This window comes from Pangasianodon hypophthalmus, chromosome 15 (assembly GCF_027358585.1).
Source record: "Pangasianodon hypophthalmus isolate fPanHyp1 chromosome 15, fPanHyp1.pri, whole genome shotgun sequence".
NCBI classification, from domain to species: domain Eukaryota; kingdom Metazoa; phylum Chordata; class Actinopteri; order Siluriformes; family Pangasiidae; genus Pangasianodon; species Pangasianodon hypophthalmus.
Window position 1 is genome coordinate 3,844,473 of NC_069724.1, and position 19,262 is coordinate 3,863,734.

Below are 19,262 nucleotides of genomic sequence, written 5' to 3' on the forward strand. Positions count from 1 at the left end.
CCTGATCATTTCACTAAAATGGATGCTTGTTACTCATGCAGCATTTGAACACACCGCTTTCCCCTGCTGTGTCTGAACCAAGGCTGAAAGCAGTCTAGTCGAGCATTGGTGAATGTCTCTGAGGGGGGCTCAAAACTAGAGCTATGTTTGGGTGCAAAAGCTACACCGTGTTCCTTACAACGGCATCAGCAAAGCATTGCCTCCGGCAAGACTTACTGTGCCTTTGCACATCAGAAAGGCATTTTAACTGACAAAAATGTCATGAATGGTGTCCTCGGGCTACAATTTTAAATTCCATCCACAGCGGGCCACATTTTTCATTACCTACTGAATGACCAGAGGACATTTCTGCAGAATAGGGACCATGGAGAAAATAGCAGTGAGCTCCAAAAATTTTTTTTTCAATTTAAGACCTTTTTATTTATTTTATTTCTTTTTTTTTTTCCTGTGGTTTGTCCTCTGTGAAACTCATCTGCAAGCATGGGCATGGGAATACAGATAGGTATCGAAAGCGTATAGTAACATCACTGACTTATTCCTGGTGCAAATAGCAATCTCGGATATCAGCGGAGGAGTAGATCTAATGGTTTCTCCCCCCAAAGCCAGCGTGGAATGCATCTCCCAGTTGTCCGGATGAATCAGCAGTTGTAGGAGTGGGCCTGCTGCTCCATTTTAGCCCTGATAGATGTGAATACGTTTCCAGGCTCTGAGAGTGGCTTCAGATTTTCCCCCCTTCCCTCAGAACTCTGGGATGTAGACTGGCCCACTGCCTCACCCAGGTGCTAAAAGCTCTTCTGGGATATGACAACATCGACAAATCACAGTGCCCAGCCCAAGCTTTTTTAAAAAGATTTTTCAAAGACGGTCACTTTAGCGCTGTTCCCGTCAACAGGGCCTCACCATCCCATGTGTGTTAATACTGCAAAGGATACAATAATAAAATAGGGCGGTAGTTTATTATGGTGGTGATGTGGAAGAAACAACTCTTCCCAGACCACAGACTCTCATATCCTTAACAATCAGATAATCCAATTCCCTTCAAGGAAAAATCCAGCATGAACAATTTAAACGTCAATATTTATAATTAATACATGATCTCCCACTGCTGTCCAGTTTGGGTGATCCTGTACCCACTGTAGCATCAGATTCCATGTTCTTAACTGACCTGATGTGGTCTCCTGTCCATCTGGGTCAGGTTTCCAAACCAGTCTGGTCTTTCTCCTCTGACCTCTGACCTCTGTCAACAACAAGACGTTTCCGCTCTACAGAATTCACATGATGATTTTTTTTTTTCCCCCTCACCATTCTGTGTAAACTCTTATCCTTAAATCTTATTGTCTGAAAAGTACTTTTCAAAAAAATACCCCTCAGAAGGTAGACAGAAAGCTGAATACACGTGAGCCAATGGCAGTGAAGAACCTCTCGACCACAAATAAGCCAGACATACGAAGATGCCCTAGCATTTGCACCAAGTTCACACAGATCTTAGATCCCAGTTAGAAGAGTCTTCAGCTTTGAGCCATTGTTCCAGTTAGTTATTTTTGTGCCATCAAATTTTCACAGCACATTTGGCAAGAGTCTTAGAGGCATACGTGTAAGCATGCATAAATTAAAAGACTCGCCTGGATGCATGTTCCTGAATTAATTAGTTTTCAGTAGCGCCGAACTCGGAGAATAGCAAGTCATCGCCCACGCGTAGCGTCCCTGCAGAAATTTTCCACCAGATCACAGTGATGCGGTATGATTAAGAACTCAGCACTGCAGGACACCGGGGAATGGCCAAGACCAGCGCTTGACAAAGTCTCTTCTATTAGCTAACGCCTCATGGAGAAGTTATAGATATGGACTCAATGTCTGCCCTTGCAAATGAGTCATACATTTTTTTCTTTGCCACATGTCCCACAGGCCCAATCTTCTATGACCAACATTCTGTTGCTAGAGGATACAGTGATTTCGTATCTCAATATGCCAGACGGATCTCTTCAGAATGACTCCTGAAACCGAGATGCTAAAATATATTTTTTTCATTTCCAATGCTTGGATGTAATTAGCAAGAGCAGGATCTCGGATTCGGATTTTCAAATAAACTCAGCAGGCCCATTCTCTTCCCTCCCTCTCTCCCCTCTTCTTTTCTGCAGATTTATACTTTCCCTAACAAGAACAGGCAGTGGAGGAAGGGGATAATTGACCATTTCATGCTGATGGTGTTTATATCGGATGTGCCTGTGAATGCAGGACAGTGGAAGCTACAACAACAATAACAGACTCTTAAAATTTCAGGTGCGAAAAAGACAACAGCCCTTGCGTCAGCAGTTTTGAGACACGCTGCAGAGAAAAGCAGGATAAAAAGTGACTTGGACAGCTACATAGCACAGTGCATGCAAAGAAATAACTGGGTTCTTTGTTTCTGCAGTGTACCAACACTTTTTGCTGTTCGTCACGCTTGGGAATCCATATTCGATAAACTTTTCAGCATATTTTGAGTAAGAGTCATGTGATGTCGTTGAGGAATTAGCGGAGGTAGATGGCAGGAGGAATTAGTCTGTTTTTAGTGCTAGTGCATGAGAGTGAAAAAGTCATGAGAGTGAAAAAGACTAAAATAGCATGTATAGCCTTAATTTAAATGTGGCTTGTTTGAATGTTACTCACAGTAACGTTTCCAAATGTTAGCACACAAAATCCGTATATTTGCAGTCAGAACGATGTTCGTAAAAATAATTTGTAAAATAAATGAATAAAACCCCCATCTGTAAATCAAGCTACCCTATGTGGGGTAAAAACTCAGAATTACGGAAATTTTGAGTGCATTCAAGCTACAAAATGGGGAAAAACATGGACGCCTCCATGAAAGCGTGAACAAGCTAGCCGTCTAACATTAGCGTGATGAGATTATGATGTATTTACTTTCTCAAAACAGTGAACTGTATGTATAGCCCATGTTTATAGATTTAACCAAATATTTTATTTACTCCTGACCCTGTGAACGGCCATGATGACACATCATGTCAACTGCTGAACTCGGGGTTGAAGAGACCTTGCCGTCTTTCCGAGTACGATTTCCAAGCTAAGGCGATGTTTTCTTTGGTTTTTTCCTGTTCTGAGGGCAGAAATTCTTCTAGTTGGATTGCAGCATTCTCAGGCAAGAGCAAATCTCCGCTGATGGCAGTAGAAAAAATTGTAGAAAGGTAATAATGAGTTCAATGACATGTCTGATTTGAATGAAAAGTTAGCCAGGAGCTAAGCAGCAATAAAGGTTCTGCTAAAGACGACCTTAGCAGCACTCACATGAAGAGCTCTGAATGCCCAACCCCTGCAGCATCTTCACTTTTAACACATTTAATCAGCTTGCTTTGCCCCGGTGCTTGCACGGCTCTCAAATTTCTACGACTTCACACCGGCGTTAAAGTGAGAGGTGTAGGTTATAGAGCAGCAGGGGAAAGAGACACTAGAGGAGTTCTGTTGCAGAAAAGAGCACTGGACTTGAACCACTTTTCATCTCGCTCTCCAGCTCAGCATGACAATTCACTGACTTGTCAGCTCTCTGGCAAAACATCGGGGGCAAGGCAGAAAAACAAGCCACTTCTTTTGCCGGCACTCTTGACATCTGAACTTCAATCTTCTCCTGTGCCAAAGTAATCAAAAGTGTGTCTGTGCCAAGATCGTGCAAAAGGTCTCGACACTTGGACTGACAAGTTGGGAAAAAAAAGAGGCCTCTTCGACGGCCTCAGAAAACAGAACGCTTATTTTCTGGGCTCTTTGGGAATAATGATGCACATTACTCTTTATTGGGCTAGTAAACATTTGAACAAGGCGCAGGAGATCCGGCGTATTGTCCTTTCGATTTGGCTCTTCAATATCCACTTACTTTAACGACAAGCAAGTCCACTGACCTTTTCAACAGTAGCTTAGGATGCTTTCATTCGTCATAGCTATTGAGCTGTTTACACACACACACACACACACACACACACACACACACAAAGACATTAGATCACAAATCAAGGTCACCGTCTGAATAACTTATTTCATCATACGTGGTAGAACCCTGCATAATGCTGATGCAATGCGTGATTAATAATTCGAGTGGAACTTAAAACAAGGACGCTCTGACTACAAGCCATTAGGAATGTGATTGTGTGGCAAAATAGTTTGTGTATCAAGTTTATGTTATAGCGCAGAGCTGGTGAATTCTTGAATCTCATTGGCCAGAAGATCCTATAACAGCACCTCCGACAGGCTGTAATTCAAATCACGGGTTTATATCCATATGCTTGTTCTAATACGTTAACATTTCTATAGCAACAGCTCACTCACAGGTACTCACATGGTGGACAATCAGCGTAATCTATGCCTATTGAAAGACCTGTTGTTATCTAAGAAAGAAAAATGTGTAATCGTTGATAGGGTAGAGGTTTCGGGAAGGAGATGTTTATTTAACGTTTATGGAACGTGGAAGGAGTCTCCAGTGTCAGCGCTTTGTAATGGTCAGTAGATTTTCCACCACAGGATTGAGGAGTTTGCGCTTCCCAGTTTCTGGATAACATGACGAGGCTAGGAGGAAATGACTGTTTATAGCAGCTGTAACGTAAATGATAAATTATATTGCAGCCATTCCACAACATTAAATCTAAATAATGTCTATTAAAACGCTACGTGTCATTCATTAATAATTTCAAAATTGCAGTGTGCTGTTAACTAATAAACAATCCCAACACTGCATCATGGATTATTTTCCAAAAACAGTGGAAAAATTGTTTTTTATTCATTACTTATAAATTATAAAACGTCTCCTGCTACACCGGAACAAATATGGAGATTTTTCGAGACTGATCTCTGAAATATTTCATTTGCAGACTAAACAGGAACAGGACAAAAGGCAGCAGCAGCAGCTTCGCTGGGAAAACAAGCCACCACAGCGCTGCCAATAAATAACCTAAGGGTATTTCATCAGTGTCCCATTTACGACAGACGACTCATTCAAGATCTAATACTGCGGTGCAAATATAAAACAAGTCCGAACAAGTCACTGAATAAAGACTTCAGCAGCTCGTAAGGAGAGGGTGGAGAGGCAAGCTGGGGGAATGGTGGGCTGGAAACGCTGCAAAGCTATTGTACACTTGTCAGTAAGGATGACGGCGGGGTGAAACAAGGGGCATGTGTATAATTAAAGGGTGTGTACTGGGTTTCTTTCTCGTAAAAAGTTATTAAAATTGAATTTCCTTTTTTTTCTTACTGTTTTGCATCTTGGTCTCGAATAGGCAGTATGCTAGTATGCTAGCGTATAAACTCGAGAAAAAAAAAAGTGCTCTTAGGTCAAGCTTTTTTTTTTTTTAAACCCGATTCGAGATAAAGAGGAAGCTACTTTTTTCAGAGGAGGGCACGTGGGTTTCATTAACCCTGCGTTCATACTAGCTAGACACAGGTTGCTTGTGTCACTTGTCATTTGTCTCTTGTGGGAATGTAGTGAGCGCTAATGTCGTCTGTGAGCATGCACCATCCATCCAGTTTTGTAATTCGGACAAGAAACAGTAGTAGCTAAAATGTATAGCCTACCGCACATGGTTTGCTACAGTGTCCGATTTGTTTTTGTTTAAAATGACTTCTAAAAAATAGGTGTGAATGCTAACTATACCATCTATGTACACTCTCGAGGGGCATCAACAATCTCTGCTACTTTCTTCCAAGCTTTATTTTTCCTTCGTAATGTGACTATATACATTGAGAGGCTGTATATGACAGGATAAGATCAAACCATGGTTATTCTTTGATTTGTGACATACACTAAATATTAAGTAGGAAATAAATGGTAGGAACTAAAGAGAACTAAATGATGGGAACTAAAGAAAATGTCTTTAAAAAAAAATATATGTGCCACACATGCCATAGGATTGAAGCCAATAGCTTTACCACATCATACCTAATTTGCATAAAGTTGAAAACTCACACGTCGCAATTTTGCGCTGTCGCTTGTTGATGTCACCGAAATCTCGGCTCAGTACACAGCCAATGTACATGCTTACGTACAGTAGAAAATGAATGGTCGCCTGTTGGTTTGTCACTTGCTAATGCGAACGTTACACCTCACAGAACATAAGCGGTATTTTATGACAAAGAGCTAGCGTCTGTTGAATGTATTGTTCGATACCCAGATGTATCAAGAGCCTCATATCAAATGATACGATACATATCATTACACCCCTAGCATGAATAGCAGTCAATATCCCATTACATATAATCTAATCCAGTACCTCTTTCAGGACATAATGTGTTGGCCAGGCGTCTGAACATAAACATTTCTGTGACTTTGAGTAAAGATGATGTGACTCCTGGAACCTACACGACTGACTGCATCCTCATGAAATGCGCATGCATGAGAAATGTACAAAGTAGACTCATATTTCAGGTGTGAAACACATCAGTAAAGCTCGCAGGAGAGCAGCTTTCTAGGCACTGAGGCATTTTACTTGGTTAGACACAGAAGCCAAATTGAATTCTAACACTCCGTTCCGTCAGAGATCCAATATCATTGGTATTTGAATGAAAAATCACACACAACTGCTGGAAGTCCAGGATGCCGAGGCTAGAGTTGTTTCTGGTGTAAGTGTCCAAATATTCCCTGATGCTCAGGAGTTACTCTGACAGCACAATGACCTAACCAGGACCTACAGGATTGTAAACCTGTTTACAAACCCATTTTAATATCACCAAATATATAAACGACCGGTTTACGGTGATTCTGATCTGGAGTTGTTTTTCCACCTATCCGGAAACGTAAATGGCAAATTAACCCAATACAGATCAGTCCGAGTCCTTTCTAAAGATAATGAATACAAGCTGTGCCTCTGAAGAGCTTGCAGGAAACAAGAGGAAAGAAACCTGATGACCAGATGGCATCACTTGGACAATGTGAGGAAGAGGGAGGGGGTTGAGGGCAGCCAGGATTCAGCAGCGCCCCCGCAAAGAAGACAAGCAGTTATGCAGTCCCTCGCTTTGGCATGCTCCTCTTGAAGATTAATTACTCTTTCCACTTGCTCAACGGAACGTGAGCTGGCGTAGAGGTGTGGCCACGGGCGCTCTCGGACTATGGGCCTGAACTCCCACAAGCAGGCACCTGGAGACCAGGAAGTTTAAGCAGGTGCGCTTGAAGATTAACACGATCTTGGAATGAACAGTACACAGATATTTGTGAAAGATATTTTGTCGTGGTGTATGATCAGATGGCTACCTCAATGCTGACTGATTAAAACGCATTTCTGTCCATTAACATCTCTCTGTTCAATTTTTTTTTCCCATACCTGATCAAGTTCCATACTCGAGTGGTTCTCATCCATTTTGTGTCCAGCTCCGAAGAAATTTCTCAACCACCTCCCACTGGGACCGCCCAAAATCATACTACAACAGCCTCTATTTCTCAGCAAAGAGAACGCAAATGCACGGAAAACACGTTGGCTGTGTAATCTGCCACTGTTGGAAATACATTACATTGCTAACTCTGTAACTACCAAACACAACAGCTAGCAAATAAACTGAAGAACTAGGTTTTGCTGACCAAAACTAAACTAAACTTCCTACTTTTCCCTAAGCAGTGCTGCACCCTGACATGCTCCTTAGAATTTTTTTTTTACTCTGCACTGCATTTCCTTTTGGTTTTTGTTATATACACTCATTCAAGGGCTTCAGAATTAATGTTCACATGTTCCAGCATCAGAATGAGGAAAAAATATCATCTCAATGGCCAGACTGGTTCAATCTGACAGGATGTCTACAGCAACTCTTTACAACCGTGGTAAGCAGAAAAGCATCTCAGAATGCACAACATGTCAAAACTTGAGGCAGATGGATTACAAAAGAAGAGAAGACCACATTGGGTTCCACTCCTGTCAGCCAAGAACAGGAATCAGAGGCTACAGTGGGCACAGACTCAACCTAAATAGACCTTTAATAATTGGACAAATCTTGCTATATGAGGTCTTATTTTAAATGACCTCTGACTAGTGTGGTTAAAAGAGATATTGTTTCTGAGAGAAGAGCTTTGAGAGAGTCACAGTCCTCGATCCACGTCTAAGATCAACCGACATCTCATCTGTAACACAATATTATTTGTAACACAATATTAGTTGTGTTTAAATTCAGATATCATCAGTATAAGAGATGTACAGGGTGGTATCACACCACGCCGTCATGGATTATTTTATTTTATTTTTTTACCTATAACATGCCATGTCATGTTTTAGCCTTGTCAAAAAGGTTTCCAGGCAACCAAAACATGCGACTCACACACATTTTTCATGTTCATATTTTTCAAATGCTTAACAGACAAAGTGCAATTGACAAAAGTCTCTAGAATAGCCTTCGGCAGAGTGCTAAGTGCTTTACCATACACACAAACGACCAATATTTAACATATCAGATGTCGTTTTTTGATTTCTACAAGACTTCAGGTCACAAGAAAAGCCGAAAAATATGTTCAAGTTCAGGAGTGGTGCTAACGGTAATTCCTAAAATATGCAAAAAGGATCTGCATTATCTGCATTGATCTTTAAAAAAAAAAAAAAAAAAGAAAAACAGTTAATGAAGAAATCTCTGCAGTGCCTGTTAACCTCTCGGAAGGTTTTGATGTAAAAGCAATTGTTCTACAAATCAGAGCCCGTTCCATTCATTAGTCTGCCTGAGTGAGACTTCAGATCTCAGTTTGGCTGAAAGTCCCTGCACATACAAAGATGCTTTTAATTACTGATGAGCAATTAAATCATGTCAACATTCTGCCACAACTAATCAGAATGCCAGTAAAAAGGAAACATTAATTAGAGAAGAAAGCGCTACATTATGCAATGGGTCAACATGTTTTTTAATTATGCAGAGGGAAAAGAAACCACTAAGAACGTGTTCATCTGCTACACTGGAAGAGACCTGATGGACAGAACACTCATGAAACCAAAGATATATAAGTACCATACAATGATCTCACGACTAACCCATTTTAAAAAGGGGGTAGAGCAGACAATGTCAAGGCTTATCACAGCTTTGCGGATAGAGATAAAACTATGCTAGGCCAATGCATTCCTGGCTGTATCTCAGTGTTATTTTGAAGGCCAGCACTATCATCATGGCTTCATTAATTAGAACCAGCCAAGACTGCGAAGAGCATTATTAAGCCTAATTTCAGTTTATTGGACTTGTACATCTCCTGGAAATATGGTGTCTAATCGAATACACTAAACACATTTGCTGCTTTGTATTGCAAAATAGGTGTGTAAAGAGGGGAAAAAAACAATATATCGGAAAATCGGTTCAACACTCAATGTGGAGCATCGGCCACTTCGGTTTACAAGCTTAGATCAGGTTCAAATCGAGCCCATGTTGCCATCGAAAATTAAAAAGCACTTAAGTAGTACGTATTAAAGGTGCAAGCACTCCTCCCCCATGTTAGTCTGTTCAGGCAGAAAAAATATGCCTGATATCGGTAAGCTCCCAGCGCAGCTAGATAATTTCCCTAAGAGCAAAAAAACATGCTATGCTTCAAAAAAAAATAAGAAAAGCAGTAAAACCAGCATAAACTCTGGCAGCCATTGTGTAAAATGGAGTAATTTATTACTGTTGAAGAGGATGAAGGTGGGCGCATAATTAGCGATGTTGCTCCTGGAAACGTCTGTAAACGTAATCGATATAAAAATCTTTGAATGGTCTGAACGGCCTGCTTTACATAAATAATCAAATAGATACTTTTTTTCATTACTAAGAATAAAGGGATAGCGAAGGCAGTCTTGACCATTCTCATGCATCAGGATGAGCCAAATTTCGCATGTTTATAGTGTTATAAATTGTAACAGTTCAATGTGTGTGCTTAAAAATGATTTCGTGACAATACCTGCTAAAGCTAATGCTAGGTGAACACTATGAGCCAGGCTCTGGGGGTGGAGCTTTGTGTATATGGGTGGGAATGGTGGGACAGGAGTAACTTTAACCTAAGGAGAGCCTGCAGCTATAGACGCACCAGGTAACGCTTGCTTTAGCAGCTTCTTTCAGCGCTCGCCAACACATACTTCTAGCCAGTCGAAGGCAATAACTGAAGTAACCAGTTACTTTATTTGCAAGCACAAGAGCCCCTAGCACAATTCTCAGAAAAACAAAAATGGTTAATAAAGGTTATGAAATTGTTGTTTATTGAAGAGTCAAAACTAGGCTATAACAATGCATGTTAAATTTAACAGAAATGAATCGAATTGTATTGAATCAGGAGTGAATTGAAGTGAATTGAATCGTTACTTGTTTAACTGTATCGTATCGCCTGAAAGAGGGAAGTTCACACTATTATACGTCATCATTTTTTCAGCAACAACTCACTGAGTAAGATCAATATAACTCCATCATGTGGTGTTGAAAATTTTAGCCTAATCATCAGGATGCATGTATGGTAATTAAGCTAATTCTGTGCGAGTGAACAATACAAGTAATTACGATCCTTAAGAGAGTTGGAGAATGAGAATGACTCATCATAATAAGAAAAGAAAAATGAAAAAGGAAAAAAAAAAAAACCGTAACCAGTTGATTAACATTTATAGCGTTATGTAAAATCTGTAATCATAAACTTTTCAGTTTTCTGAACCAAAGCTCATTACGCAGGGCCTCAATTGCCTCAATTGTCACAGGAGCAATACTGATTCAAATGATTTCCTGTCTCTCTTACGCAACAGCCTTTTATAAATAAACTTCCACCAGTACATAGAGCCGAGAGCTGTGTTCAGCAGACAGCCAGCGTGAGAGAGATAGATCGAGAGTTATAAGGAGAGCAGCGGGAGTCTCGGAGAACGTTCGGATTCCCTTTGCCCTGTCCAATTTGTCTGATTGCTCATGGCGGACTTTCCCCGTTATCATAAGGGCTAAACCCTGTGGTGCTGCACAGCACGAGCTGAAGAGTATTAGCAGAGCTACAGATTGGAGGGCTGCCCGAGGTCATCTGGCTTCAATACGCTATCAAAGACAGAGTGGGGGGTGTTACCCTCGGGAAAATGTGATCAGAATATTCCCAGTGCTGTACCTGACACGCACACGTTCTACTTTTTTGTCATCTTTTGAAACGGGATAATACACCGAGGACGCAAGTATTGACCTACCTACAGCCAAATTAATTCAGTACAGAAGTGCATATGAAAGCACAGTATATTCTCTAACAGGCATGAACAGAAAAACACCACGCATCACGCAGGCTCAAAGTTCACCTCTCACAGGCCTGGGCTACTAACCTCAGGCAGTCTGGAAGCTTGCATTATTGACTCGAGGTCTTCCCCTGCCTTCCCTCCGGCATCTTTGACAAGGTCTTTGCTTTCTTTATTGAAAGACTGCGTTTGATTTTTCTTAAAGCCGAGCCATTCACTTCTAGGCTCTCTCTCTCTCTCTCTCGTTCACCTTTCAAACTGAGAAGATTTATAGTAACACAAACCAGACAGAGGCGTTCGTCTCTGTGTGTGTCTATTCAAACAGCTTGTCTTTTCTTACTGTGGAGTTTGTTAACCTCTTCAGCCTCGCTCAGCCTTCCGGTTAAAGAAATGTGAGAGCCTCTGTTGTTGTCCAAACATTGGTTTGTGTGCGTGTTTTAAAAAAAAAAAAAAGAAAAAAAGAAAATGCTCCCAGATAAAGATTCTGTCTTTTCAAAAAAGACCTTTGCAGTCTGTTTAACTTTTGCACTTAAACGCTAAGAAATGTGAAGCTTGGAGGATAAAATGTATTTTGTTTACGCTACATGGCATATTTCCTTTAGCAGGTTTAAAACTCAAACCTCTAGTAACTTATCTTTGTCTTATAAGCTACTTAAGAAACCTTAACGCTCTCTTTACTTCATCAGCACTTCAACTGTTTAGTGCCTAATACGGCTTAGGCTTATTTCTCGGGGTAGCCTCGTAAGCAGAACAATGAAGCGACATCGTTTCATTATAAACACACAGTGACCTGACCACAGTGACCTGTCATCATGACCCCAAAATGTTCATTCAGCAGTCATGTATAGGTTTGGATCGCAGTAATACAACCCTTAAACTCATAACATCCTACAACTGAGCTCATAGCAGATGAGATGTTCATATAAAGCTACTGGTTATAGATAGAAAGTCCCTTCCCTTTCTTCCTGATTCCAAAAATCTTTACAGAGCGGCTCATCCGGACGTAAGGCTGATACACATGTTACAAATCCAGAACACTTTCGAGTTGTACTATTAATTCTCCCACACACTACATGATTTTAGCCCAGATTTCCCAGTCACTGACTATTTTTGGCACTCGCCGACTTCCCTCACAAGGATCAAAAATATAGGCACATTCCTACACGAAGCTCAAATATTTCCATGCATGTTTGATTTTCTCAGTGATGGAGGTTGTAGTGTGAACCCTCTGCAACTAGTAGCAAGAACCGTGCAAAGAAACCGCCAATGAGAGTCTGAAAGGAAATTAAATATATCTGCTGTCACGTGCAGCAGATCCCTGAATCCAGTTTATCATCCTTCTATAAGTGTGGGAGTGAGAGGGCAAAATGTAAGCACAATAATGTTTCAATGAGAAATTTAATAAAAAAAAAAAAAAAAAAGCTACTTTTTTGCACTATACCTCCCGTTCTCTTTGCAGAACAGACAATCCTCACTGTCCGTATCTCCCTGAACAATCTATCCACCACATTTTTGTCTTATTTCTCTTTTTTTGTTTCCATGTAAAATATGGATCAGGTCACAAAGTCTCATGATAAACAGCGCTCTGGTTTATTTTCGTGAGAAAGCGGGATTTATCATGTAGTGCGTGAGCCTCTTCTGTGAGCGACTGTGAAGTGTGCACAACTCTACATCTACCAAACAACTGATCACAAGCAATTAAAGTCACGTAATGTGCACACTTGGCATTAAAGGAATACTCCAGCTACTTTTTTTTCCACTATGCCTCCCGTTCTCTTTGCAGAACAGACAACCCTCACTGTCTGTGTCTCCCTAAACAATCCTTCCTCCACATTTTTGTCTTATATCTCTTTTTCGTTTCCATATAAAATATGGACCGAGTCACAAAGTCACATGATAGACAGCTCTCTGGCTTATTTTCGTGAGAAAGCGGGATTTATCGTGTTGTGCGTGAGCCTCTTCTGTGAGCGAATGTGAAGCGTGCACGACCCAACATCTACCAAACAACTGATCACAAGCAATTAAAGTCACGTAATGTGCACACTCAGCATTAAAGGAATACTCCAGGGTTGTTCAACCTAATATTTAATATTGTCGGTCCTGGTTTTTTTTTTTATGCTTATTTACAAAATTCAACAACTGCCCTTTATCCAATATAACCAAGACTCAAATACATAGGTTTTTATTGTTGTTTTTTTTTTTTTCCACAGTACAGCAAAACGTGTTGACATTCTTGTCTGGTGTAATCACAGGTACGCTACAGATGCTGTGGATGGGATTACTCTGAAAACCACTGGAGTATTGCTTTAGCTCTGAACAAACACATAACCGTCGGTGTGCATTAGAATTTGATTCATTAAACGTTACACCACAGCACTGCTGAATGCTCGATGCTGATTGGTCAGATGGTGGTAATTATATTTTCTATAACGGCACGGCTTGTTATAATACGCTATGTTTTCTATAGTAACAACTTACACAGCGATGTGTATGGAGAACAGATTTTTTTTTTTAATGTGTGTATTCATTAATACGGTGATGTTTTCTTTGAGGAGATGTTTAGTTAACATTGTTGGAAGGAGTCTCCAGTGTCAGTACATTGAAACAATCAGAGGTAAAGCTGTAACTTTAAGTTTTCTGACACAGAGAAAGTTTTAAGGGCTTTCTTTGTAACAAGCTGGATCCTAAATACCGTAAACAACAAAATCCCGTGTGTTTGTGGAGTTACGTCATGCATTTTTGAGCCAAGGTCAACCATCAGTGATGCCGCTGGTGACGGAGAGCCGCAGGTTCATGAGTGTTAGGTATAACAGCGCAGTCTGGAGTGTGTTATTCCGCTTGTAACACAGGGATTTACCAATGATTACAATGTTTAATTGATTAATGAACACCACATCACACATTTTAACGGTTTATAGTTGGATTTAATGTTGTGGAAGGTCAGAGAGACAAGTTATTTCCTGTTCTCACTTTTGTTATAGCCACAATAAACAGTCATAACTTCAACTGGCTCAATCTTTTTTTCTCTCTTTCGCGCTTTCTCTCTCTGCACAGCTTGTCATTTGACCAAGAAACCGGAAAGCGTAAACTTCTCTGTCCTGATGACTTTCCTGTGCTGATAAACTTCACAAAGCACCATGACGGTTACAAAGCGCTTACAATCAAAACTCCTTCCACAAACGTTAAATAAATGTCTCCTAAAAAAAAAAAAAAAAAAAAACATCACCCCATCAATGATTATAGGCTTAATTTGTTGACCAACATGTTCTTTTTTTTTTTTTTTTTTTTTTAAATCTGTTTTACATTTAGATTATGTGGAGCATCTGCTGTACAAGTCCCAGTGTAGGAGCTGTTACTACAGAAAGAATAACGCATTAGAACAAGCGCATTAATAGCAACCTATCATTCATGTTACAGTCGGAACTACTTTTCGAGCCATGCTGTTATACGAAAATAAACCCACACCTTCTGACCAATCAGATTCAAGCATTTAATTAATTAGCATTTCATTTAATTAATTTAAGCATTTAATTAATGCAATGTGGTATAAAATGATATTACAGTCTCTTAGTGATCGAGAATCCCTGATGGTGTATAAAGACAAAACGATTTCTCGATTAGTCTGAGGCGGCATTCGTGAACCGCAAATCGGTTAAACAACCACCAAATGGCACAGATTTTCTCATCCAAGGCATACTTGGAAAAGGGAATAGTATCTGGGAAGACACACAGCCAAAAACGCACTGACGAATCATGTTTACTGTTAATGATCTGCTACTGTAGAGCAAGACATGCCCCTGGGGGCGGGACACAGACGTTCTAGAGCGCATTTCATTGGACGAACACAAGACTAGTACAGGATGAGTCACTGAAAAGCCCTTTTTTTTTTTTAATTTCCCCACAAAGTGACAAACTAATTTTTTGTGTGAGTATATATATATATATTTTTTACTATTTCATTTCAGGCGAATCATTTTGATGTTAAGTGAACTTTAAGGTCCCGTAAATTATTCTTAAATGTATATTATATTCATGCTTCCAGGTAAAAGATACAGATTAACGAAAAGTACAGACAGAAAGTATAATTTGGTATCATTTTTTTCAGAGTGTAGAAAAAAAGTTCAGTTTTCTTATCTTCCTAGAACCCTTTCTGACAGGAAAAGCTTGCCATAGTGGTGTATAGAGAACCTTTAATGGTTTCACTAAGGGGACAAACTGAAGATCTCGAAGAAGTAGAAGAATGCTGGAATTAAAGCTGCTGTAAACAGTTCTTTAAATGGTACCACCTCAGAGACAAGGAGAACCTTTGGTACCTTTATTTCTGAGAGTATATGCCCCAAGTACAATGAAGCTACGACTCGGAAACACACTACAAACCTGAAATAATTGAAAATAACTGTTGGTTACTTCAGGCTCATGTTAAACACAGCTAAAGGAGAACCTTGCTAAGCTACCTAACAACTTACTTAGCAAACTAGGTGCTAGGAGCTAAACTCGACACCTACTCCAGAGTGACTGAACTTATCATAGAACGGTTATACCTATATTAAATTCGTTCCCTATGTCGTGTTATACTGTATATTTATTGAATATTAGTGTAAAGTAGAGGTTTAAACAAGAGCTCGCTAGCTAGGTGTTAGCTCACTAACCAGACTCATTTAACCAGTTAAGGCTAAGGCAGGAAAAAAATAACAACAATGACAGACAGCTGGTTAGTCCATTTATTTCTACTAACTATCTAACTATTTAGTTATTTATTTATTTTTATCTGGAGTTCTTTAAAGCTGCAGCTAGACAGCTAACTAAGTGAGCCAGCAGCTCCAGGCAGTAGTGCTACTAATATCTAGCTTTCCACATGGATTCCTTCCGGTTACTGCGGCTGCTGCTAGTTGCTAGTTGCTAGTTGTTAAGTTCCCTATAATCCAGGGTTATTGTGTTGTATTTGTTAGTCTAGTGAGCTAGTTAGGAAGCTTGAGATCTCCTGGGTTGCTCAGACGCCTGCTAGCAAGGAGGCTAGCTAACGTTAAATATCCATTAGGATGAAAATCCATGTAAAAATGACACCCGTGCACTTACCCATTGAACGCCGTAAAGCAGTAATGTCGTAATGCAGGATCGTGAATCCGGTCTGGTTTTGGGGAATTAATGATTTATGAAGCGCATTGTACGCCTGCGTGTCAGACTCTGAGCTGGAACTGGAGCGTCCCGGGTTTTAATGTGGAGCTGTTTCTCTGCTGCTGCTGGCAGAACACGAGATAAACTCGTCTCTTTCCCCCTCTCTTTCTCTCTCTCTCTCTCTCTCTCTTTCATCCACACTGAGAGCAGTACACTATAGCAGCCGCTAGAGGGCGATCACACCCCTCATTATTATCATCATCATCACCACCTACAAGGCTTCTCATTTACTTATCACTTCTACTTAGTGTGTATTCTAGTAAGAAATAAAATATGCAAATTTATATAGAAATAAGTATTTTCTACCAGTTACTGCTCTCAACTGCTTTAAGACAAGAACATTTGCAAACATATTTGTAACCCAGAGTAAATGTGGGTTACTAAAAGTCTGACACTTGATGAGAATATTCTTTTATATTCATATTTCTAGACCTTTAGTAACCCAAATCTACCCACAAAAAAAAAAAAACACATATGCACACAAGGGCTCGTGTAAGTTTCAAGTTTATTTTTCATGTACACCGATTGTCAGTGACAATCCATCCATCCATCCATCCATTCTCTGTACTGCTTATCCTACACAGGGTCACAGGGAACCTGGAGTCTATCCCAGGGGACTCGGGGTAGAAGTTTGGGGACAACCTGGACGGAGTGCCAACACTGCAGACAATTTAGAGATGCCAGTCAGCCTAAAACGCATGTCTTTGAACAGGGGGAGGAAAGCAGATTGCTCAGAGGAAACCCCCAAAGCACAGGAAGAACATGCAGACTCTGCACACACAGGACACAGGCAGAAATTGAACCCCCAACCCCACAGGTGCGAGACAAATGTGCTAACCACAAAGCCACTATGCCTATAAACTCCACCGCCTGTCTTTCAAAGATTTAAAAAATCAATATAAGGTTTCATTTTCAGCATGACAATGCCCCTGTGCACAAAGCGAGCTCCATGAAGACATGGTGTGTTAAGGTTGGTGTAGAAGAACTCGAGTGTCCTGCACAGAGCCCTGATCTCAACCCCACTGAACAGCTTCAGGATGAACTGGAACACTGACTGCATCCCAGACCTCCTCACCAACATCAGCGCCTGATCTCACTAATGCTCTTGTAGCTGAATGAACACAAATCCCCACAGCCACGCTCCAAAATCTAGTGGAAAGCCATCCCAGAAGAGTGGAGCTCATTATAACAGCAAAAGGAGGAGTAAATCTGGAATGGGATGTTCAGAAAGAACATATGGATGTGATGGTCAGGTCCACATGGTATATCTCATTTCAACAGGAGCAGTTAAAGGCCTTGCTCATGTGCTCAGCAGCAGCAGTGTGGCAATGCTCACAACCTTCTGATCAGGACTCTGATGTCTCAACCACTGAGCTATAACTGCTCATAATCATAACATGCCGAGAGGCCAACTGGCTTTGCTAAATTCCCTCTAGGAGTTTTATAGGTTCTCGCCATGTTTGGTTTCCTCTGGGTTCTCTTTTGTTTCTTCCCACGGACCAGAAAACATGCTGGCTATGCAAAATTGTCTCGAGGAGTTTTCACTGTAGAAGAATTTCCACTTGATGAGATGCCAGTCCATCGCACACACATTCACACACTCATACACACTCATACACACATAGCCAATCTGCCTGCCCAATCTGGGGAGGTAGGAGGAAACCTGAGAACCCGGAGGAAACCCACACAAACACAGGTTCATGTGGGTTTCGGGTGTGTTTGATATATACTGATTCACCAATGAGCATTTTAGTTCTGTAAATGATGCATTATTAAACATTAATCAACATTATTAAAGGCGGTAAATTGACTAGTCTAAATTGCTCCCAGCTGTGAATGAATGTGTGAATATATGTGTGTGCGTGGAGTCCTGGGTGGGATCCATGGAGTATCCTGGGATGGGCTTCGGATTCACCACAACCCTGACCAGGATAAAGCACTTCCTGAAAATGAGTAAAGGAATGATGATGAAAAAGATAATATGTGATTAAACTCTCTGATTTAAGTAGCATACAAACTTACCGTCGATTTTTTTTTTATTCTGATAATAAGACACAGTGTGGAATAGTTCAGCAGCTGGAAATGTGTTAATAATAAAGAGTGTGGTTTGCGTGCGTTAGCCTACATTTCACGTCAGGTCTAATTAGTGTCAAGACGTTCTAATAACTTGCAGTGTATAATTAGACTGCTTCGTATTTGGAAACGTGACTGGATGGAAAAGAAAAATGACTGGTGTAGCTCACACCTCCTCCTTTAGTGAAAATTCAGAGTTGTAAGGAAATCATTTCCCAAGATATTAGAAAACAGACACACACAAATCATTCCTCAACCAGTTCTCATCTTATCATGAGTTTTCCAAAAAATATTAAACAACTGCACATGTTTATTCATACAGATAAAGATAAAGATAACAATCAGTGGCTGGTAAAGTTTAAAAGGAAAGTTAAGTTTTAATATAGCTCAGATCTCCACACTGCATAGTACAACAATACAATATTTCAGATTTCATTTGTATGAAATTGTTTGTATGACTGTAGAATTTTATGACAGCAACATACGAACAATTTGGGACAAAATCCCTTAATATATATATATATATATATATATATATATATATATATATATATATATATATATACACTATATTGCCAAAAGTTTTGGGACACCCCTCCAAATCATTGAATCCAGGTGTTCCAATCACTTCCATGGCCACAGATGTATAAAATCAAGCACCTAGGCATGCAGACTGCTTCTACAAACATTTGTGAAAGAATGGGTCGCTCTCAGGAGCTCAGTGAATTCAAGCGTGGTACCGTGATAGGTTGCCGCCTGTGCAATAAGTCCATTCGTGAAATTTCCTCTATACTAAATATTCCACAGTCAACTGTTCGTGGTATTATAACAAAGTGGAAGCAATTGGGAACAACAGCA

General features: G+C 40.3%; 1 protein-coding gene across 1 annotated transcript in view; it reads right to left on the bottom strand.

Annotated features, from left to right (window-relative positions):
- ndst1b (N-deacetylase/N-sulfotransferase (heparan glucosaminyl) 1b) overlaps window positions 1-16,468 on the bottom strand; it is a 73,998-nt gene extending 57,530 nt beyond the window's left edge. Inside the window, exon 1 of the mRNA XM_026938617.3 lies at window positions 16,233-16,468. The gene's annotated coding sequence lies outside the window, so the exon portion shown is untranslated. The remainder of the gene's footprint in view (window positions 1-16,232) is intronic.
- Window positions 16,469-19,262: the final 2,794 nt, after the last annotated feature.